Below are 6,678 nucleotides of genomic sequence, written 5' to 3' on the forward strand. Positions count from 1 at the left end.
CCCGGCAAGGACAGCGACAATCCGGACCCCGAGAAGGCGAGCGCGGCTTGGCCGCGAGCCCCCCAGCTCCGCCCGGAGCTCTCGGCCCGCGCCGCCCATTGGCTGCCGGGCCCCGAGCCTGCGTCCGGCTCGGCCAATCAGCGGCGAGAAGCGAGGTTTGGAAACTTTTTCCCAGGCCACCGGCTCGGCGTGGCCAAGCGGCTGCGGCGGCTGTGGCGGCGGCGGCGCTGGGCGGGAGGGGACTTGGGAGGCGCCAGCTGCTGGGCCGGGTGGCCCGGAGATGCCGCTCCCGGCACATTCGGCCACACACTGCAAGAAAAGCCACCCGCCTCTCTCACACCGGTTCTCCAAGCCAGAAAGGACAAAGAGTGGACAGAGAACCCCAGGCTTGGGGAGTAGCTGGTGTCCGATTGCACTTCAAACTAACCTACCTCAGTCTAGCCTTGCCTAAACCAACCCCACAGAGACGAGTGGCATAGAAAATAGCAAACTTCCGGCTAGCTTCCCTTCCACTGTCCTTCCCTTCCCTGGTCCTTTCTGCTTCAAACCCCAAATAGAATCTTAAACATCTTGTGCTTCCGAGGCAGCACAACTTAGTATGCGAAAACGTGACTGAATCCTAGTCCTGCCCCTATTTAGCTGCGTGATTTGGGACAAGGTATTTAACTGCTCTGTGTCTCAGTTCCCTAGTGGATAAAATGGTTTTTTTCAGAGGGCTAAGTTAGCACTTGTAAAACGTTTGCACAGTGCTTTGTACATAGTGTGTACGCTATATAGTGTGTGTCTCAGACACAATAACTTCTCTTTGCTGTTGAAGGTGCTTTTGTTTGCTTGTTTGGTTTTTGAGATAATAGTCCAGGCTGGCTCCTTATCTTCCTGTGTGACTGAATATGACCTTGAACTTTTGGTCCTCCTGCCTCCACTTCCCAAGTGCTGGGATTTGTGTGCTACCTACCCCTAAGGGTTTTATATGGAGCTGGGGATAGAACCAAGGGCTTTGAGCATGCTTGGCAAGTATCACCACGGAACTGTATCTCAGCATTCTTTTTGGGTTTTTGAAAGTTTTGCCGTGCAGCCCAGGCTAGCCTCAAACTCCTGATCCCACCTCCCCACTCTCACCTCCATTTTGCTGGGATCACAGTCCCACCGCTAAGAACTTGTTGCTATAAGTGACCCTAATTGTTCATTAGCATATTATTGAGTACTGTTGGGCACAAGACACTCTTAGAACCCAGTGAATAAGCCAAAGAATTTGTTCTCAAAGGAATTTTTTTGTTGTTTCATTTTTGTTTTGAGACAGAATCTTACTGTATAGCCCTGGTTGGCCTGAACTCACTATGTAGACCAGTCTGACCTTGAACTCACAGAGATCCACTTGCCCCTGCCTCCCAAGTGCTGAAGATTAAAGGCATAACCACCATACCCAGCTAGGGCTTATATTTGTAAGGACATTAATATAGTAAACAGATATAGACAGTAATTTCAGATGCTAAGTGCTACTGGTTTTGATACAGAGAGGCTGGTGGTCACAGAAAGGCACATTTATCTTTTGGGGGTAGTGCTGGGGATCAAATTGAGGGCCTAGGGCATGTGAGGCAAGTGCTATCCCATTGTTGTTTAAAAGATGAGCAATAAAATTGTTTATGAGAAATAAAGATACAGAGTCTTTTGATTAATAGAGAACAAATCAAGCTGCAAAGATGGCTGGAATTGTGTTCTTTCCCATGCGCTACACAAGGAATCTCCCCTCGACCCGCTATGGTTAGGGTGAACTTTCTCTAATTTTACTTTGATTCCTTGCTAGTTCCTAAAAAAAAAAAAAACCCTCAAAGACACAAAACAGAATCCTACCATGTACATGAACAAACTTAAGTACCAAAATGTTTTTCAGGAAAATTCCAAATACCAGTCATTTACATACTATGTGACAACATTTTCCTTTCACCTTCAGAATTTTATTTTACCCACACCACTCTGTGAGGTTTCTTGGCAGAGAATAATAACCCCAACTTATAAACTGAGGCACATAGTAGCGATGTATTGCGTCTGTCTAAATGATATCAGTCGAGTCATTTTCTACTTGGTTAGCAATTTTCAAATTTTTCATAAGGAAAAAGTGAAAAACACTGAAATAGTTATTGTTAAAGTCTCATTCAGGGAGAGATTATGGTGCGTGTCACTTGACACCCTGCGTGGTGTGTGCGGGCACCCTGGGGTCTCCGCCACACCTGGCTAATCCCAGCGTGAGTCTGGCTGCAGGCGATGTGGGGAGCGCGCCTGGGCTCCCGGGCGCACTCACTCTGGATGTGGCCCAGGGTCAGGTGTACGTGCACTCTCCCGCCGTGGTTCTGGTCCCGCTGGCTAGCTAGCGGCTGGCGGGCCTGGCCGGCTGCGCCTCTCTGGAGACGGCAGGTGTAAAGACTTCTCTGATGCTGGCTGTAGCTGATAGCTACACACTTCTCTGGAGCGGAGAGCTTCTTCTGCTACTAGAGTATTATCTAGTCGGGATCCCGCCTCTATTACACCCTTGTGCCCTTCCTCAGGATTGCGGAGTCCTGGCCAGTGAACTCCACAGGGAAGAAACACGGAGGCGGCGAAAGCTAGGATATCCGTGGGTCGGTAACGGAGAGTGCTGCTCTCCGGTGAGATCAGGTCGCCGGTAGTAAGACACAGGACTCAAGGCACGGCTTAGTCTGTGTTTACTGCTTTATTGTCCTTGCTGTCCAGCGCTCTGCTGATCCAGCTTTCTGGGACCCAGTCTCTCACCTGATCTCCCAGTCTCTGGCCTGATCTCCGACTATTAAGAGAAGACTAGCATATTTATATACCATGGGGGTAGTGGTAAAAGCTTTTAGATACTTTGTGAGATATTCTATTTACATGTGGAAGTGGGTTTCTGCTAGACTATTGTCCACCTGTAAAAACCACACACAGGAAGGCATGGTATGCATAGAGCCAAAGGCCATGTTTATGTCAAGGCATCTGTGGCGGCCACTTCAAAGGGAGAGACAGGAAAGATGCCAGAAAGCACCTTGCTATGAAAAGGAGCCCGCAGCACATTCCCCGAGCTGCATGAGCTGTCCGGTGTGAAGGGGCTTCGACTTTTGCATAACAGAGGTCTCCCAACAAGAGATGGCTCAGTGGTTAAGAGCACCTTATAGTTCCTACAGAAGCCCCGAGTTCAGTCCCCAGCACCCACATCAGGCAGCTCACAACTGCCTGTAACTCCAGATCCAGGGGGACCCGATACCTCTGGCCTCAGCAGGCACCTGCACTCATTATACCCTAATGCAGACATATACACATACACATAATTAAGGATAAAATAAATCTTTTAAAGTCTCATTCAGGAACAGAAATTTTGGGAAATGTGTAAAATTGCAAAAACAAAAATTTTTGGTATACTTTAACCTTCCCCCAAATAGTGTTGATTGAACTTAAGGCCTCATGCATGCTACTGAAGTACTCGACCACTGAGCTATAACTACAGCCTCCTTTTTCTTTTGAGACAGTCTTCCTAAGTTGCTGAGGCTGGCCCTGAACTCACCTTGTAGCCCAGGTTGACCTTAAATCCTCCTTAGATAACTAAGCCTCTCAAGAAGGCCTGGACCACCATGCTTGGCCTCTTCTTTCTCTCTTCTTAAATTCAATTTGCTTTCTTTGTTGCTTTTGAAATCTGAATAAACAGTTCAGTTTCTCCTCTTAGGTCCTTCCCTCACAATTTTTCAATTTTAAACACTAAACCTTTAGTAGTAGATTAGATCATTGAGGAGCTGGTTCAAATGCAAAGTATCCACTGAAATACCAAAAATAAATCATGATTATCTTTGTTTCATAAACATGAAGAGTATTTGGGTAAAGAAAAATTTGATAACTTTTTTTTTCTTTTTTGTTGTTGTTAGAGACAGGGCCTGATTATGTAGCTCAGGCTGGCCTCAAACTCATGAACTTCCTGCCTCAGTACCCTGAGTGCTTAAGATTAATTTGAAAATACTGTATATGGACTGGAGAGATGGCTCAGTGGTTAAGAACACTGATTGTTCTTGCAGAAGACCTGGGTTTGAACCCCAGCACCCATATGGCAGCTAACAACTGTCCATAACTCCAGTTCCAAGGGATCCGACAGCCTCTTCTGTCCTCTGTGGGCATTGCACAACACGGGTGTACTCACCTACATGCAGGCAATACACACATACACATAAAATAAAAAAAATAAAGGGGCTGGAGAGATGGCTCAGCGGTTAAGAGCACTGACTGCTTTTGCAGAGGACCCGATTTCAATTCCCAGCACCCACATGGCAGCTACTAACCATCCTTGAACTCCAGTTCCAGGGGAATCCGAAGCCCGACCTCCACGACATTGCACGACACAGGTGCACTCACATACATGCAGGCAATACACTCATACACATAAAAATAAGTATTTTAAAAACTAATAATACTGTGTGTGTGTGTGTGTGTGTGTGTGTGTATGCACCTCTGTGCATGCACACTCCAGGGATCAGAGGACAATCTCAGGTGTTGGACTGTGCCTTCTACTTGAGGCAGGGTCTCCCTTGTTCACTGTTGCTTACCCCAGGCTAGCTGTAGCCTGGCGATTCTCCTGTCTCTGCCTCTTATCACTCTGTAGGGGTGCTCTGGAATTAGAATGTCTACTGCACTTGGCGCCAGCAGAGGACAGACAAGGCTATTGGATCTCCTGGACTGGAGTTACAGAGGACAGTTGTTACGGACAGCTGCCATGTGGGTACTGGGATTCGAACCCCGGTCTTCTGCAAGGACAGTCAGTGTTCTTAACTGCTGAGCTATCTCTCCAACCCCTTGGTTTGCTTTATTGATTGCACTTCCCTGTTGAACCTAGTACACCTCTGAATTGCAAAAATGCCAAGCAAAGTAAAAAAAGTTTCTGCCCTCTTAGGTTGTGTCTAAAACCTGTTTAAATAGCAATTAAACATCCAAAATTATTTTATTTCCTTTTAATATCTTTAGTTAATATTGTCAGTCTTCAGAAATAACTAGAATAGAAAAGAAAATGAGGGAAAATAAACACCCACAAAGAGTAACTTGTTACTCATACTTGTTTGAGAGGTTGGAAACCAAATAGCAACTGGATTGCTTTTTTCACCTGTTTTAATTCCTGCCTGGAAACTACTACCCACACACAGATACATTGGAGATGTTCTCAGCAATAATAAATACCCAAGTAGGCAGATGATGGTAATTTCCATGTACCTTCTGGGAAATTCAATAGAGACACGCAAGGATTCTTCAACTACATGTTTGAGCTTGCCCTCCCCAATACATGTGTTCGCATCACCACTTAATATGGATCGCCTAATGAAACCACCTCATTCTGGAGATTTAGGAAGAAAAATGTTTTCCTTTGACAATTTCTGCTTCCCGATTCTTTTGCAAAGTTCATTTGTTTCCCGGCAAACTTTAAGAATAAACTATTCTAAATTAATACCCAGCTACCACCTTGAAAACTATGCTTACATTTAGATCTGTGCTTTGTTTTTTTCTAATTGGTAACCGGAAATAGTAAGCAGCTGGCTGTTTCAGAAATTATCTTTCTTCCGTGTCTTAACAAATGTCAAGTCAAAGTGAAAACTGCAAGACCCAATTGGGGGAGGCAAATACAAGGAATGTTTATCCCTCTAAAACTGTTGATGGCTTCACAAAGTTTTTCTAACTTTAAGGTAATTTTCTCAATCTTTTACTAGAAAAGCTGTATTCATCTGCAATAACGTCTACACCAGGGCTTATAAAATGACATTTGCGGAGCATGGTGGGGTACGCAGGCTGATCCTTTAATCCCAGCACTCCGGAGGAGGCAGATTGATCTGCCTGAGTTACAAGCCAGCCTGGTCTAACATAGAAAGTCCCAGGCCAGCTAGGGCTGTATAGTGAGATCCGGTTCCCCCACCCCAGAAAAAATAGAGGTCACCGAGGACTCTAAATTGCTGGTGACAAAGTTCTGCATAGCCTTTGCTCGCCCTTTATTTGCGCCAGCTGGGTCGAAAACAGCAAGGACCTAGGCGGAAGCCCACTTCGCAGGCTTTAGCATTTTTCTCCATTCGCCACTAGGTTGCACTAAAGATGCTGTGTAACTTGCAAGATTTAATTTGTAAAAATAAAGTAGGGCTATCAGGTGATGAGACGAACAAGAAGGTTAAAAAGCCAGTGCAATCGAGTACTTATTTGCACAGAAATCCTGTCTCCGCCGTCTCCCTCCAGAGGCCAGAAGAGCCGAATCCCATCTAGTTCTGTTAGGCAGGTTTTTCCTGGCGTCCTCCCCACAAGCCACCCAGTTCTCCGCCTGGAAGTTCCTTTCGACCCGGCATCATTGATCCAGGGAGAAGGCCTCTTTAAACTGGGGGTTTTTGCTAAAAAAACCGGGGTCGCCCCCCAGGAAGACCCCTATTTAGAGGTTTATCGGGAGGGGACTGAGCCTGACGAGGCTGCAGGGCCGCGAGGCCCCGCCCCCCCCGTGTTCCCAGCGTGCCCCGCGCGGGGAGGACGCGTGGCAAGGACCGGGCGGGGGAGAGGAGGGACCGGAGCAAGACAGGGAAGTGGTAGAGAGAGCAGAGGGAGAGGCGAGAGGAGGAATGGGCGTGGCTAGAGGAGGAAGGGGCAGGAAAGGGCGAGGTGGGGTGGGGGGAGATCGTGGGGGAAGGG

At 47.0% G+C, this 6,678-nt stretch overlaps 1 protein-coding gene across 1 annotated transcript in view; it reads right to left on the reverse strand.

The window, feature by feature from the left end:
- The window catches only part of Nde1 (nudE neurodevelopment protein 1), a 33,614-nt gene extending 33,470 nt beyond the window's left edge, over positions 1 to 144 (reverse strand). The window contains exon 1 of the mRNA XM_008829877.3: positions 2 to 144. The gene's annotated coding sequence lies outside the window, so the exon portion shown is untranslated. The remainder of the gene's footprint in view (position 1) is intronic.
- Between the last annotated feature and the right edge of the window lie 6,534 nt (positions 145 to 6,678).

This window comes from Nannospalax galili, unplaced genomic scaffold, assembly GCF_000622305.1.
Source record: "Nannospalax galili isolate Female #2095 unplaced genomic scaffold, S.galili_v1.0 scaffold32, whole genome shotgun sequence".
Classification (NCBI taxonomy): domain Eukaryota; kingdom Metazoa; phylum Chordata; class Mammalia; order Rodentia; family Spalacidae; genus Nannospalax; species Nannospalax galili.